The 17,084-nt window shown below is 45.7% G+C and overlaps 1 protein-coding gene across 5 annotated transcripts in view; it reads left to right on the forward strand.

The window, feature by feature from the left end:
- Positions 1-925: 925 nt before the first annotated feature.
- CPEB1 (cytoplasmic polyadenylation element binding protein 1) overlaps positions 926-17,084 on the forward strand; it is a 100,948-nt gene continuing 84,789 nt past the window's right edge. For 2 of the 5 annotated variants that reach the window (XM_089906729.1, XM_022554523.3), the window contains exons 1-2: positions 926-1,160; positions 14,448-14,622. The gene's annotated coding sequence lies outside the window, so the exon portion shown is untranslated. Of the gene's footprint in view, positions 1,161-1,204; positions 1,476-1,497; positions 6,121-14,447; positions 14,623-17,084 lie in introns of those variants that run through there. The other 3 variants (XM_089906730.1, XM_089906727.1, XM_089906728.1) reach the window with 3 other exon arrangements.

The raw sequence follows: 17,084 nt of genomic DNA on the forward strand, positions 1-17,084 counted from the left end.
AGACGCCCGCGCACCCAACTCCCCACCCCAACCCCGTTCCAGCACACGGAGCAGCCAATCTAGAGTGAGTGTGCCTGCTGGAGCCTGGGAGTGAAGGCTCGGACATGGGCGCGTAGGGTGGGCTCTTGCCCTGGAGGGGTCCTTGGGATAAAAGGAGCGTGGACGCTGTAAAGACGGCTTTACTGACAAAGCACATGGCCGCCCCGTCGCAGGGGCTTGTGAATCGCGTCCTATTTCCTAAGGGTTAAACTGAGGCCCCAAAGAGGTAAATGACTTGACCAAGGTCACTAGGTGAGTGGCATGCCCCACTTGGGCCCCTGGCCGCGTGTGTGTGTGTGTGTGTGTGTAAGCCGTGGCCCGCAACGGCTGCAGCCGCCGGGCCCGCCTCCGTTCGGGAGCCTGGCTCCGGGTGGGCGGTGGAGCCCTCCGCCCGGCCTGCTGGAAGGGGCGGGGCCCCGGGCGGGGCCGACACAGGTGCTCCGCATACGGCCGGCGGGGGTGGGGGGGAAAGGGGCGGCTCCGCGGGGCTTTATAAGCGGCCCCGGGTGCACGGCTGTGCGCGGCTCGCTGCAAAAATAGTGCCCACGTGTCTGCACGTCCCTCGCCGCGCCGGCCAGACGCCTGCCGGCCGGTCCGTCCGTCCCGCTGGACCACGCCAGCCCCATGGCGTTCCCGCTGGTAAGAGCTGCTCGCCGCCCGCCCGGGCGGGGCTGGGCGGGGCCGCGGTCCGTGCCGCGGCAGCTAACGGTCCGCGCGCAACCTCGGCCGGTCCGCGCGCAACCTCAGCCGGTCCGCGGTACCCTCCTTTCCCGCCCCCACCCGTGCGCGCAAGTCCCGGGCGGGGCGCGGGTCACGTGCCCGCGAGCGTGGGGCCTCGTGGAGGGGGGTGTGGCGAACGGGGGGGGGGTAGGGAGCCTCCTCGTGACTCAGGGCCTTTGGGCTTAAAGGCGCCGCGGCCCTCTGGGGGCGGCCGGTGGGGCCTCCGAGCTGCGTTGCAGACGCCCGTTGGCCTCGAGTGTCTGTCCAGACGGGAGCAGACCGGACGGAAGGGCGCCCCCGCGCCCGGAACATTTCCTTCTCCCGCAGCCGTCGCACGTGAGAGTCTAAGGCACAGGCGCTCCTGGGAGCTCACGCGCCTCGCAGCGACCCCCGCGAATCTCGTTCGTACCCAGTGGGCAGCGGGGAAGGGCGGCCGGGGCGGGGCGGGGCTGCTGGCGGCGTAGACCCTTGCGCTGGGCCTCGGGTCAAGGGAGAGCGCCACGACGGCAGTGGGCGCGTCTCCTTTAAGGCGGAGGGATTAGGCCCCTCGTGCCGTCCGCGCGCGCTTCTTTGGCCCGTGAGGTCACGTGGCTTCACACGTTCGTTAGGCGCAGGAGCCGGAGTTCTGGGGTGGGGTTGGCTAGGTAGGGTCGGGCGCTGGAGGGTGGCCGGCACGTGCAAAGCGGCTTTGCGCTGGGGAGCCCCGCGGCACAGAGGTAGGTCCTGGGGGCATGGGCGGGGGTCCTGTAGGCCGCGGAGGTGCCCCAGGCGTGGAGCTGACCTAAGCCGCGCCAGCTTCGGTTTTCCCCACCCCGAGTTCTCTGACCGCGGAGAAGCGTGTGTGTGGCCTTGGCTTTGTCATTCTCTCAGCCCAAGACCAGACCAGGTTCCCAGACTCGGGTGGGTGTTGGCGCGGGCCCAGCGCTGGTCTCGGGTTTGGCGGAGCAGTGGCTAGGGGCACAGCCTGGTTGCTTCGCTTGGCCAGCACGCAGGTTAGAAAGGCCTGTGCCTGCACTGAGCCCCCGGGGCGGGGAGGGGGGGTACTCAGACCAAGAAAAGGTTACTCACCTTTGGTTGTCCCACTTGGCGTCATTCCCCGTTTTTTTCTTCGCGTGAGTGTTGTCTGCAGTCAAGTCGACCCTGACTTTCTTGCGTCATTCCCAGAGGACCCGGGCAGGCCAGGGTCCTTTTAAGTGGCCCAGCGCCGCCCACAGGACTGAGAAAGCCCGAGCGGATACTTGCGCTCTGGAGCACGTCCTCGCGTGCACGGGTTATTTTTTGGTGGCATTTTGCACAGTGCAAGCGGTCCTGCGCTATGATTGCGCTCGCGAAGCAAGTGGGAAGCACGGAGACTCCACGACAGCGCTCAGAGCCGGGGGTGCCGGCTGTGACCCCCTCCCCCACCCCACCCCGCAAGCCCGGCTCTGCTTAGCGCTGCATTTCGTTGGCAGCTGCCTCCTTTGGTCTCCCTGGCTACCGATCTGCTGCCTTGCTCTCTCGCTGGCACCTGAGTAAACTGCTGGGCGAGGGGCGAGGGGGTTCGCTGGTACCAACAGGTGTACCGCCTGCCTCTGGTCTACCCCTCAGGTGACGGTGCTGACATGTGCCAGCTGGAAGTGTGTGTCTCCTGAGAATAGTTTGCACCCTTAGGCTCAGGTTCTGTTTGAGCTTAGGGACACAGGCTGGGTTAAAAACAAAAATAAATCGCAACAGGCGGAAGGAAACCTTGGAAACTTCAGGCTGGTTGTGGTTTTCCTGGTTGGTTGATTGGTTTTTATCGTAGGTAGAAGGGAAGTGGCAGGAAGTTCTGCTTCTGGAGCTCCGTGGAGCTCAGCGCTGTCGGAGCCCCTCAGGAGAGTAGAGTTCAGGGCTGACCGCGGGCCTTGGAGCGTCCTCGTTGAGCTCGCTTTGAGCTGCACTGTATTCCCGGAGCCCGTTGCTGCAGAGTTTGGCTTTTGCCACAGTGATGTAATTTAAACTTGAGTGGTTTGGCAGTACGTGCTCGGTTTATAGAACTAGGATTAGGAAGTTGACTACCCTATAAAGTCAGTCTTTATAGTATAGAAATACTTGCCATCCCGCCTCCGGAGGGTTGTCTTATAAACATCCCGCTGGCCCAGGCTCCCCTGTGGGGAAAGGGAACTGTGCCGGCCTGTACAGCCGGCAGGAGGTTGGAGAGCGAATGCGCGTGTCGAGTGACCATGGAAACATGAGCAGTTTGGATTGAGCCTTAGGCACTTGGTGCAGGAATGTTTCTGTGGTCTTGTCTTTCTTTCCTGTGGTACCAGTACCAGTGTCTGTGAGTCAGTAAGTGGAGGAAGGTGATAAAAGTAGTGCGACTCCATGCTCAACACCCAACTTGTTAAGAGGTTAATGATAATAGCTGTGTTTGTAAGTTTTTTCAGGGGTGACCAAGCTATTTATTTTGTTTTTAATCCTTAAAGTGGGTTACAAACCCAAATCCCTATAGGGGCCTGAGGTAACATAAATGAGTAAATGGAAAGAAAGTAGAGTAGTGCCTGCTGAACTCCAGAATTTGCTTAAAGGAGAGCCAGTAGCTGGTTCTTGGCCATGCAGAAGTGTGGGCCCAGAGTTCATGGATCTTTGACTTCTTTCCTAGTTAAGCTGCCAATCTCTGTTTTTTTACAGGTAGCAATTAAAAAATTGAGAACACTGGATGGTTCAGAGTCTCTGAAGACTGGATTCAGCCTGAGGGCTAGTCTGGGGTCTTTGTCTTACAACGTCCCGTTTAGATTTCCTCCCTATTTTTCAGATGATGAAACAGGCTTAGAAATCAAGTCAGGAGGCTGTCAAGTGGTAAAACCAGTGTGTGAACCTAGGCCTTTCTGGTGCCATAGCTGAACCGGTGGTATTACGTGTATTTCCGTATGTCAGAGGGGTCAAGGGGTTATTGGTGGTGTGCATTGTATAGAAATGCAATGGTCTATGGGCTGGTCACATTCATAGGCAAAGTGAGCCTTAACTGCATTGGAGGGAATCTCTGGTTGCTGTGGAAGTCAGTGTGGGTCTTCTGAGCGTTAGCACAGCAGTGTTGATGTCAGGAGGAATGTGCTGTGTCTATCATTCCCTAATGTGTGTCAGAGCAGTTAGCTGATTCTGAGAGAGCCAGAGGTCTGGAGAAGTCAGGCTCCTCCCACTGTGGGGGTGACCCTCCCAAACCTCTACACAAAAGACTGTCCTCTTTCGGGACAGTTAAATTTCAGCAACATTTCCCTTCTGAGACTAGGCATATTTGAAATTATGGTTTTGTAAGACCTGTGAAAGTAGAATGGGGCTTATTAAATCTCACCTTTTTTCTCTTAGCTAAAATTTCCATAATTCTGTCTTTTAGATTTCCAGGCAGAGTTAATAAGGGTTTTAGCAGTATGTGGTAAAATCTGGGATAAGCTCCCAGGGCATAAAAGAGCCCCGCACCAGGACTAAGGAGCTGGGGTTTCATTCTGGGCAACACTTAGAATCTTAGTGTATAATCCACGCTAGCAGATGTAAAGAGATGTGTACCTTTATTTCTGTATCTTATTCCCAAAGGATTTAAAGCATAAGGAAGTGAAGAGCATATTCTGAGATGTTGTCAAAGGAATATTTCAGTGAGAATGCAGACTCACATACACACCAGAAAACTTTTTTTTACCTGTGGTCTGGGAGGTTTTTGGAAAGATGGAAACTTTAAAATGTTACTTGTCTCCAGCTGCTGCTTTAGCTACCTTTACAGGCCAGGGTCTCAGCTGCGAGTTCAGTGTTTGTGAATTTGGTGAAGGGGAATTGTGAGATGACTAAAGTAGCTCTCTGCTCGTATTTTAGTGTTTATATGCTAGGTAATATCTGTGCAAAGTTTTTCATTCATTGTTTTCAGCTAAATGTTCCCTATAATTGTTAGGTGTTTGTTTAAAGGGCAGATTAATTAGTGGGTAGTACTTCTGGCTTGAAGTTTGGGATAGAAATGCATACCAAACCTAGATATTAGTGTTTAGGCTGCTGTCTTCAGTAGCTAGTGGTGGAGGCCGTAAAAGAATCATGGGCTCAAATAGCAAATTGTTTTCTCTCATATGGAAGAGCTCTACTAATCCCATCCTGTTCTGCAAATCTGCTTTTCCTAGGCAGTATCTAAGCAGTACTGACTCTGGGGAGAACTTGCCAGAAAGCCTGGGGGTAGGGGATGAGGGATAGGAAGAGGGTTGGACTTAAGAGGTTGGAGTGGAGGAAGTTACATAAAGAATTTTTGCTTCTCTCTGTTGTTTGAGTTAAAACCAAGATGCATTGCTTGCACCCTTTGAGTACTTGGACACTGCTGACCCCGCCTCCTTTGCCCCACATACTGCAGCTTTGAAAATGCCCTTTTTCTTTCCTGCCATTGTTGGAGCCTGATTTTAGTTATACCTGTGTATGAGAGCTTGTCATCTTCTGGAAGCACACAGATTCCAGGTGTTGAAAGTTTTTATGTTCAAGATAGGACCCCCCAAAACAAGGCATTTTTCAGTTACAGTAAACTGGCTGAAAAGATTGAACTAAAAAATACATAATATGTATAATATTTCCTATTTTTCATAGGGAAATTACCTGACTTTGCATAAGAAGTCAGTATCCAAATTTGAGAGTGTTAAATTTACATTGTAGACAAAATTTTCAGAGTTCTGTTACTGGGATTTAAAAAGACTCCTGTTAGGAACTATTTTGTCTACTCAGTATATAATGTGTTTTTAAGTAACACAGGTGTGGGGGAAATATTCCTGATTAAATAGGGTTGAGCTTTGCTTTCAGCGGTGCAGAAGAACACTTAGGCATGGATAGCTTTTGAATTCTACTTCACTTTTCAATATTCCTGTATGGTTAGAGTACCCTTTTGATTTTTAAGGCATTTTGTGATGACTTTCCTTGAGGTAATTGGAGAATTCCCAGAGGGCAGGTCTAAAGATTGATTTGTGTGCTAAAAATGGGTCACAGTTGCGTGTAGCTGCTGATTCTGGGAGTAACTTGACTATAATAGTGTGACTGGTTTCTTTATTCTTGGCCAGCATAATATGCTGACAAACTACCATCCTGACAGGTTTAGCGCCGTGGCCTGAAGTTTTCTTTGATAAAGGTGTGGGAGTAGCTCTCCTCTTGTTGAAGGAAAGCATTTACCTTGAAGGGCAGGTTGGGTTTCTTTGTGTCTTTTGACAGAACACTTAATCTCTTACTACTTAACACCTGTGCTCTCTGCATTCTGGCTTTGTGCTCCTGGCTTCTGGCTCTGACACCATCTGTCTCCTGAGTCTGCCCTTTCTCCTGAGACTTTTTTAAGCTGTACGTTTGGAATTGTTTTGAAGCTCAGGAGGTGTTGGAGACCTGTCTGCCTCCCAGGTATAACTTGGAGTTGTGGATTATAGTGTCTCAGTATGTTCACGGATGAGGAGAATTAAGCTTAGCACGAAAAATGGTTATTTATACAGTGAGAGGATGATAGAGCCAAAACTGGAACCCAGGTCTCTTTATTTCCAGACTAGTGTTGTTTCTGGAATTCACGCACCTTGCTCTTTGTTATATTGATCTTTCATTGTCTTTCATTTTACTTAAAATTTCCACTTGGTTCATAAGACTCTGGTTTCCTAGTTTTTCTTCTTTTCTCTGGTCTTTTCTTGTCCTGGCACTCACAGGCTTCCTCCTCCTCCCCGTGGATGCCACATTCCTCGTGGCTCGTTCTGTTGGCTCATTTTTGTTCTCTTTTACAGAGGGCCTGTGTGTTCCTATAGCACCAGGTCAGGTTTTAGGTTGAGCTCTTTTTGCCCTGATTGTTCTCAAGAACCATAGGTCTGATTAGCTTACTGAATGAATGTGTCTATCTGAGGCATATTAAACCTAGAAGGTCTCAAAACTACCCATTTCTTCCTTTTCCTCATCTTCTGGGGCTAATCTAATTATATCCCTTCCACCCAATTACTAGTCAGTTTTTTTCTGACTAGGGTCTAGTGCCCTCTTGGGGGAAAGAACTGTGTTTGGGTGTTTTTTTGTTTTAATTTTTTTTTAACCCTGAAGGCCCCAGTACAGATGGATGCTAGGTAAATACGTACTTGTAGCTCTCGTTCGGAAACCTCCCCCCAGTTTCTGTAACGATAAAGCCTTGATGTTATCTAACTCTTGTCTCCCTTAACCCCTGTGTATCCTTTTATCCGTTCTCCATTCCCATTGCTACCACTAGTTCAGGTCTCCCTTGGATGAATATTTTCAGTCTGCTTTTCCTACCTTCCTCCTTAGTTATGCCTGCCTATTCAACACCTACCGCTTTGTGTGGGGCTGTGTCATAGTAATGTAATGGTCTTATTGTTCCCAGACACGTTCCTCAGACCCGCGGTCCTTGGGTCTTTTTTATTTTTGGCTGTGTTGGGTCTTTGTTGCTGCGCATGGGCTTTCTGTAGTTGTGGCAAGTGGGGGCTATTCTTCGTTGCGGTGTGCGGGCTTCTCATTGCGGTGGCTTCTCGTTGCGGAGCACGGGCTCTAGGTTCGTGGGCTCTAGAGCGCAGGCTCAGTAGTTGTGGTTCACGGGCTCAGTTACTCCGCGGCATGTGGGATCTTCCCGGACCAGGGCTCAACCCTTGTCCCCTGCATTGGCAGGCGGATTCTTAACCACTGCACCACCAGGGAAGTCCCCTGTGTCAGAGAATATTAAAGGCATGTACTCAAGGGTTGAGATTTAATAAAATTTTTACTGTTTACCCAAGGACATGGTAAATCTGGCTTTTTCTGGGAGTTCATACCATAAGGAATACAATAACTTTTGCTACAGTTTATTGGCATTGCCTTGATTTCTGCTAAGGTGCCAGATTTACCTACTTCTATTGCTTTTGTATCATCAGTGCAGATGTCAAGACAGTGAAAAAATAAACTGATATCTTAGAATTATGAAAATAGTTTTGACTTCATGGACCTCTGAAAGGGTGGGTACCCAGACCCTGCTTTGAGAACTACTGCCACAGCATAAGGTCAATTTCCTTAGTTAGTGTATAAAGTCTCTCATGGTCTGACTTCAGCTTAGTGGCCACGTTTGAGCCCTTACTGGTCTATTCCTTGAACTTTTAAAAAATTGGGTAGTAACATACATGCAGTAAAAGGCACTAGTGTTAGTGTATAGCTTGATCAATTTTTACATGTTTATATAGTTTTATGTATTTTTACTTATTTATGTTTATTATTTTTATATATCACAAATCAAGATGCAGAACATTTCCAACACTCTGTAAGGTTCCCTTGTGCCTTTTTTTTTTTTTTTTTTTTTTTTTTTTGCGGTACGCGGGCCTCTCACTGTTGTGGCCTCTCCCGTTGCAGAGCACAGGCTCCAGACGTGCAGGCCCAGCGGCCATGCCTCACGGGCCCAGCCGCTCTGCGGTATGTGGGATCTTCCCGGACCGGGGCACGAACCCGCGTCTGCTGCGTCGGCAGGCGGACTCTCAACCACTGCGCCACCAGGGAAGCCCTCCTTTGTGCCTTTTATCCCTTCCCCTCTCCACACACACACACACACACACACACACACACACACACACACACAGTTAAATACTGTTCTGATTTCTGTTGTCATCAGTTGGCTTTGCCTGTTTTTGAACTTCTTATAAATGAAATCATGTAGCATGTACTCTTGAGTTTGGCCTTTTTTCCCCCCCCACAATTTAGTTTCTGTGAGGTTTCTGTAAGTTGAAGTGTAGTACAGAAGTTTTGTTTTTGCTGTATAGTACTACATTAGAGATGTGAATAATTATCCATCTTACACGTTACAGATGTGAACAATTTAGACATACTTATATGCTTATGGGTGTGCAGAAAAGAGTTAACATAGCAGATCTCACTGCTGTCCTTTGGCTGGTGTCTGGGAACTTGGATTTTGAGTTGCCACCATTCCCAGAACTGGTAAGAATGATTTACTCTACATAAACTATATTAGGTATAGTAAATCATTGGCTTTAAGTATAGTAATATGGTTTAGGTATAGTAATATGCCTGTTTGGCAAAACCTTTTAACCTTTTTACCTACCTACTATCCTTTCTAATTTCTATGTATGTTTATTATTAGGCTTATGATATAGCATATAACTTACTTGTTTATGTGCTTGTGTTCCCATTAGACTAATTCCTTGGGAGCTGGGGCTGTCTTATTTATCCTTTCTCCCCAGAATAGCTCCTGGTGTATGGTGAGAATGTAATCAGTAAATATAATTGTAATCTTTGGGTCCCCAAGCATGAGGTCATATTGTTCATAGGTTCCTTGTTTTTTGTTCATGTGGAGTTGTCTCTGCTCCAAACTTAAAATCCCAAATCCTGAAATGACTTTGAGTGGCCAAGAGCTTTGACAGTGAAAAGAGATAGAATTGATGAGTGAATATTGGTTTTGTTCTTGTCTTAATAATTAAGAAAGGAGTCACTACAATTTATGGAGGTTGTGATGGAGGTGGTAAAAATACCTATGAAATGAATATAATATGGGTCTGCTTTTCCTGTGGTATCTGTATTGAGTGCCTGCAAATTTAGCAGATATTATGTTGGGTGCTACTTCGATAAAGGCCTTGAACGATCTTACAGTTTATCAAATGCAGAGCTAACTATGCATACAGCAAACAGTTTGACAGGTAAGTGTGACAAGAGCTACAGTTACAATGACCATGTGTTTTACGTATTCTTGAGCAGTTTTGGTATTAAATATTCCCTTAATGTTCTCATAAACCTGTCCTGGAAATTGTAGTATTTCTTTTTCCAGACTGAGTTTATAGAGCAAGAAGAATATTGGGCATTAAATGCATTCTGTAGAAACTGAAGAATAACCAGAAAAGTAAAGGGAGAGCCAGGAGAAAGTGGTTCCTGGATTAAATGAGTGGAGAGTAGCCAAGGATCAGATACCCAAAGATGTCAATCAAGTAAGATAGATTTGAAGTATCGGTTGGGTTTGGCAACTCAGGTCATTAATGTAGTTTCTTTTGGGGGGAGAAGGACTTGCTGGCAGGATATTATGGGTTGAGAGGAAGGATGAACAGGAGGTTCAGAAGTAAATATGGCATATTTTCTAAAAGATTGGTGGTAGAGCAAAAGGAAGAAGGCAGTGGCTTAGCAGAATGTTTTAAATCAAGGAAGATGTGTTTTTTTTTTAAGATGAGAGAGCCTTGAGCATACTTACTTATGGGAAGGAACCAGTGGAGAAGAGAGAGGGAAGTCAGATCATGAATGAAGAGGAGGTGGTATCTTGAGTCTTGTATCTGGTCTCTTTCTGCAGATAAGGACCTGCAGCCTTATCTCCTTTATTCCTGGTGAGCCTCCCTGCCCAGTCTTGTTCCTGCACTCCCTTTCCTTGAATTTACTGTGTTCTGTATCCACTCTGTGCTTGTTCTTTGTCTATTATGTTCTTCTTCAGACTTGCTTATTGAAATTCTGCTTTTTCGTTAATCCCTAGCTTAAAAGTCTGAATTGTTAAACCATCCTAGGTACCTTAAATATACTCATCTCTTCTGTAGTATTTTGTACTTACCTTGATCTCCACTTACCTAGCTGGTTGTCTTTCTCCCACTTAGCTCGTTCTCCCTAGGGCATGGATTATGTTTTACACATTTCAGTAATCTCAACATCTGACCTAGCATATTTTTAGTATTTGTGAAATATTAGACTATGTGACACTGTCATTTTGTTGGTAGAAAAGGTAGGATATTGACAACTTCATATGGATCAACCTAATAAATTTTTATTCCTTACATTCTTGCACAGAAGGCTTGAGGTGGAAGTTTAAGAATGGACAAGCAAGGACCAAGGAGAAAGAGAAGCATTTCTTAACAGCTGTAGAGTCATTGAAATTCAAACAGAAACTGGCTTTGAGTGACCAGGAGACTAAAGCAAACATGGAAACTTGGCTAGATTTACATTTTCCCATAATGTAAGGAAAACATCAATTCCTTAGGGGAAACTGTAACATTTCCTTATCTTGGTCTGAATGACATTTTTCTGAGTGGGTAGTCATACAAGTGCTGTTCAAAATTGTGGTAAACAGTATCCTCAAAATCCTGAGTGTACATGCTAAAGAGGTTTTATTCAGCTTTATTATTACTTACTAAAAAATTGAGACCAAATTGCCAAAGTACGTCTCAGAACCACTTTTTTTGGGATATCTAAGTATATTACTTTCTTTTGCTGTACAATAGGTAAAAAACCCCCAAAATGTTCAAGACCAGTGCTATTAACTAAAAATATCTGATTAATTAGAAAACTTTATTCTCAGAAAAATTTTTAGCCTGAACGGTTTTGCAAAGGGAGTCAGGGGATTCCAATCCATGGAACCCCAGGCTTAAAAGTCAATCAGGAGGAGTAGATAAACTGTGTCCCATTCAGACAGTCTTCCATAAATCTTTCAGGGGGCTTTTGAGGAATCAGGTAATAGTCTTGAAGTGGTCTGCAGTGTAGATATTTTGTTGTTGATTAAAGGCAAACTTAATGAAAACAAACCCAGAAGGTGGTAGAGTTGGCATTCATTTATGACAAATATCCACAAACCAGGATTTTGACCTAAAGGAATGGCCATTTCATCACCATGTTGATCCCGGGTTATACGGTATTTGAAGACAAGGCCAGGGTTTCCAAAATAGGGCAAATCTAGATTTGTTCTGGCATACAAATAGGTATAACATTTTAGGATCTTATTCCTGAACTAGCAAACATAGCTGCATGGTGTGGGTTCAGATTTTAAAGAATTATGAGTGGTAGCTTCAAACCATTAAGGCAAAAGACCCTCTAGTTATGCGCTGTAAGCTTCTCTGTGAACTTGATTAGGATAAGTTGAAAGTATACTTACGAGTAACAGTGATGGAGTTGGGAGACATTTGTCCCTAATAAGTTATTGAGCGTATCCAGGCACTTTAATTTCTCATTACCACAAAGTCTGCAAAGTAGGTGGGTACTCCATTTTCTACCTAAGGCAACCAAGGCTCAAAGAAGATACTTAAGTGGTAAACTTAGTATTTGTACTCCAAAGCATATAGACCTTCCTTCCAGTCTGCTCTCTTCTCCCATACCTAACACTGCACCATGCTGGACCACTTTTGATAATGCTGCTCTGTTCTCTGTGTTCTTCAGACCTTCGTCTTACCCTCACTTCCAGGCACATTCTCTTCCTCTGAGTCCCCTCGGCTCAGAGGACAGTGTATGTTTACAGCACATTGTAGCTTGTGTTGTGATTGTTCACGACATAATCAGGTCTTAGTTCCCTTTCTAGACTTCAAAAATTTTTTTTGACTGAGTCTCTGTCTAACCTGCCTACCCTTAGAAGGCTGCTGTAGATAGCAGGCAATTGGTTAATGGTTATTAGGCAGGGGATGAATGAAGCATGTAGCCTTAAGATCTGCAGGTTGATTATAAGTGCTTATTATCTTAGCCCTTGTGAAGTTGCTTTAATGAAGTTGAAAATCATCTTAGAAATCTACAGTTGTGAAAAGGGCCTTGTGTCAGTGGATTCAACCATTCTCGGTGGGACCTCTCTGGAGGGCTTGGGAAAACAACCTTGCAGGACTCTTTCAAGAGCTTGAAAATGATATGGAACTCAAGTTTGTCCCTTTAAGGCCATCCTGCAGAGTTTATAAAATTGTAAATGTTTCTGGTCATTCTTATGCTTATACCTGGATTTTAATAGGTTAAACAAAATAACACCAGGCTTTTTAAATTTTGTTTTGAAGTTATCACCTACAAGATCTTAGGTGCTAGTTTCCTTACTTGGTCTGTTTCCCGCCCCCCCCCCCCCAAGGTCTTAGTTCCCTTGGGGGGAACTAAGGAATGATGTAACTGATGAGTCAGGCTCCCCTTAGAAGATTCAGTCTGTCAGCCAGTATCTCATTGCTTAAATGTCAGGCATGGGATGTGGTGAGGGAGGGAGATTGAAAAGTGAAGAATGGTACCTAGATTTCTGTCTAGGGCACCTGGAGGATGGTGGTGTTATTTGCTGAGACAGAGAATACCAAAAGAATCACTTGGGTGGGGGTTCAGTTCATGTTTATGTATCTGGGAGTGCTTTTCTCATTCAGTAATGTCTTACCTGAGTTGTAAGTACTTTTAATGACCATGTGGAATTGTATAACTTATTTAAACAATTCCCTTTGGGTGGTATTTGTACCACTCTTGGTCCTGACCGTGTCTTTTCCTGTGATTATATCTTCAGATGTAAAATTGGTAGCTACCATATGCCAACACCATCCTAAGTGCTGTAAACATCTCATCAGAAGGTTGGTAGGTACTCTTCTCCCATTTCACAAATGGGGAAACTGTGGCACAGAGATTAATAACTGCCAATAAATGGCAGAACCAAACTTTTTAAACAACTGTATTGAGATATAATTTGCATAACCGTAAAGTTCACCTTTCAACTGTAAAGTAGGTGGTACTCCATTTTGTATCTAAGGCAACCAAGGCTCAAAGAAGATACTTAAGTGGTAAACTTAGTATTTGTACTCCAAAGCATATACACCATCTTTCCATACATATATTTACAGTTTTGTGACCATCACCGTAGTCTAATTTTAGAATATTTTCATAATCTCAAAAAGAAATTTTGTACCTATTAGACACAACCCTCTAACCTGCTCCCCACATCCCCAGTTGAAGGCAGCTAATCAACTTTATTTTTTTTTTTATAAACTTATTTTATTTTTGGCTGTGTTGGGTCTTTGTTGCTGCGTGCAGGCTTTCTCCAGTTGTGGCGAGTGGGGGCTACTCTTCGTTGCGGTGCACAGGCTTCTCATTGTGGTGGCTTCTCTTGCTGTGGAGCACGGGCTCTAGGTGCACAGGCTTCAGTAGTTGCAGCACGCAGGCTCAGTGGTTGTGGCTTGTGGGCTTTAGAGCGCAGCCTCAGTAGTTGTGGCACACGGGCTTAGTTGCTCCGCAGCACGTGGGATCTTCCTGGACCAGGACTGGAACCCGTGTCCCCTGCATTGGCAGGCGATTCTTAACCATTGCACCACCAGGGAAGTCCCAACTAATCTACTTTAGATTTGCATATTCTGGATGTTTCATGTAATTGGGCTCATATAATCTGTGGTCCTGTGTGACTGGCTTCTTTCACTTAATGTTTTTGAGGTTTACTTGTGTTGTAGTTTGTATCAGTACTTCATTCTTTTTTATTGCCAAATAATCTGTTGTGTAGATAAATTCAAGATTTGAACCAGGTGTGTCTGGCTCTTAAAGCTCATGTTGCTGCTACCATGCCATTCTACTTCCTATACATGTCCCATTATGTTAGAAGGTTCTTGAGGCAGCATCTTACATTTCAGTGTTTCTCCCTCTTATGTTTCTCTCAGGGTGCCTTGCTCAGAGTGAAGTATTTTAATATATAGGCAAGAAACCCAAGTCCTTGTTAACTTTAACTTGTGGTGTTGGATTAGAAGAAAGGAAGTGTGAAGTCTCTATTAAAAGGGAGAGTAGAGGGCTTCCCTGGTGGCGCAGTGGTTGAGAGTCCGCCTGCCGATGCATGCGACACGGGTTCGTGCCCCGGTCCGGGAAGATCCCACATGCTGCGGAGCGGCTGGGCCCATGAGCCATGGCCGCTGAGCCTGCGCGTCCAGAGCCTGTGCTCCGCAACGGGAGAGGCCACAACAGTGAGAGGCCCGCGTACCGCAAAAAAAAAAAAAAGAAAGAAAAAGGGAGAGTAGAAAATCTAAACATCTTTTTTCTGCGTCTAGGAGGAAGACGCAGGAAGGATAAAAGATTGCTGGGACAATCAGGAAGCACCTGCGCTCTCCACGTGTAGCAATGCCAACATCTTTCGAAGGATAAATGCCATATTGGATAATTCTCTGGATTTCAGTAGAGTCTGCACTACACCTGTAAATCGAGGAATCCATGATCATTTGCCAGGTGACTTAGATTTGAAAACTTGAATGTGCTAGGCATGTATACACAGCTGTTTCTAGGCAGCTTCCTGGTGACACCTATGAAGAATGACCTTGAATCTCTGACAGCACTTGCCCCTTTTGTAGTTTGCCTTGTGGATTGGGTCCCCTTTGGGGTGAAGACTTCCTTCAATTATAATACAGAAATCTTTTTTATGAATCACAAGAAGATTAGGTGAAAAACGATAGGTCAAAGTGACAGGGCTATTTATATATACAATTACAGTAGAGTCACATATGTTGAGATAGATTTTCTAATAGCTGCATTAGGAAAGTTCAAAAAAGTGTAATACTTGATCTAACCCAGCGTAGTCAAAATATCGTGTCAACATGTAATCAACATAGAAAACTTTTAATGAGATACTCTTTCGTTAGTACTAAGACTTCAAAATCCAGTGTATATTTTACATTTACAGCACAGCTCAATTTGAATTAGCTTCATTTCAAGCGCTCAGTAGCCACATGTGACTAGTGGCTACTGTATGGGATGGTGTAGCTCTTCAGTGTTTTAATTTCTTTCAAAATGAGTGCAAGTCAACAAGCACTTGATTTTTATGATATTTAGTATATTCCACTGAATAGTGGGGGAGAGGGGAGCATCTCCTGAAGATGATTCTTCACAAGGAGGCTTGGGTGTCCTAACAGTGTTTCATTATCTTTTTGTGGGAGTTGCAACATATTATAGGAATGTTGATGGAATATTTTTTGTTTGAATTATTTTAGATGAAAGTGAACGTGTTTTTAATTTTTTAAACGGACCTTGAAAATATTTGGTAAAACACAGATTCTCAGAACAAGGACTGGTAATTGCTGTTTTTTAGTTACAAATTCTTTGATTTATTTTTAACTTGACCTTGGAAATAATTCCCACAAAGATGTAGGAGCATGTGAACATAAAGTAGCTAAATGTTTAAGGGAGAAGTCCATTAGGAAGGAGATGGCCCCATGGAATATTATTTATTAAATTGTGCTGGAAGGGAAGTGAGAGAAGAGCATGGGGGCTGGGAAACACCGGTGGGTCTTGTCTCTTCTAACTTCCGAAAGAGTATACATGTAATGTTTTCTGTTATTTGGAGTCAGCTGTGAGCTAACCCTTATTCTTTAGCTTATGCTGAGTTAAAAATTCAGAGAAGCTGCTTGCTATGTAAGCGTTGTTTTTTCCTTTTCAGAAAGTTGCATGAATTATATTCCAATAAGAATGACACTCAACAGTGACTTAAATTTCACTGGGTTGCTTCAGACATGCTGGAACTTTTATGGTTTATAGCAAAGTATTTTTCAGCGAATGCTAGGTTGTTGACTTGTGTGAGGGGAAGGCTCCTGGTCAGTGAGACAGGAGCTTTGAGGAGTGTACGTTTGCAGTTGGCCAGGGCGCCCGGTGGCCTCGCTGGCAAGATGCCAGGCGCTGGTGAAAGTGTTACCATCCCACTCTGCCCAGGTCACTGACTGGCCAGACTACAAGGTACAGACTTCTTGGCCTCTTCAGGGTCTTCTCAGGGCACGGGTTCAAGAAGAGTACCTTGAAGAAATAGGGAAACCTGGCTTGTAAGGTTGCCCTTGGGCAGTGAGATAAAGTAGATAGTTTTTCCAGCTGTAGGGCAGAATGGTACCTCCCCAAATGCCTCACAGAGTCCTCCTGGGGGGCTCAATAAGGAAAGCAGTACTGCAGTTTGAAGGGACCTCAAGGGATTGTAGGAGAGGTTCTGGTCAAGGTGTTCTGGGCTGTCCTTTGCACATACCTAGCCCCCACGGTATGGTCAGCTCTCTCCTTGTCCCCACCTGAGATGTTGGTGCAGGGCTGTGGGCTCTTGGTCTTGAGTGGTGAGGCAGGGCTGCCTGGCCTAGAGCAGAGAGCAGCTTTCCCAGGTTTCCCCAGCAGGAAAACCCACCTTGTGGTTAATGAGCAAGTAAACTTGGGCATGTATTTTCCATGAGGAACTTCAACGTGAATTTGCAGCTTCTGGTCAGAAGTAATTCTGTTACCTAAGGAGATAATCAGAATGATAAAAACCTAAGAACAAGGGCTTCCCTTGTGGCGCAGTGGGTGAGAGTCTGCCTGCCGATGCAGGGGACGCGGGTTCGTGTCCCGGGCCGGGAGGATCCCGCATGCCGCGGAGCGGCTGGGCCTGTGAGCCATGGCCCCTCCCTGAGCCTGCGTGTTCGGAGCCTGTGCTCCGCAACGGGAGCGGCCACAACAGGGAGAGGCCTGCGTACTGCAACAAACAAACAAACAAAAAACAAACCTAAGAACAAGATTGGTTATCACAGTATTATAACTAGGGACAATTTGATGACAACAAAAGCTGAAGTAACCATGCAGTGGAATGCTCTGCAGTTATTGATATTGATGTTTGTAGAAGACTACTTAATGATATAGATAATCACAGTACCTGAAGTGAAAAAGCAAAGTGCAAAACAGTATGGTCT

The sequence above is a fragment of the Delphinapterus leucas genome, chromosome 2 (genome assembly GCF_059928025.1).
Source record: "Delphinapterus leucas isolate spDelLeu-1000000601 "Yukka" chromosome 2, BTC_Dleu_Yukka2, whole genome shotgun sequence".
Classification (NCBI taxonomy): domain Eukaryota; kingdom Metazoa; phylum Chordata; class Mammalia; order Artiodactyla; family Monodontidae; genus Delphinapterus; species Delphinapterus leucas.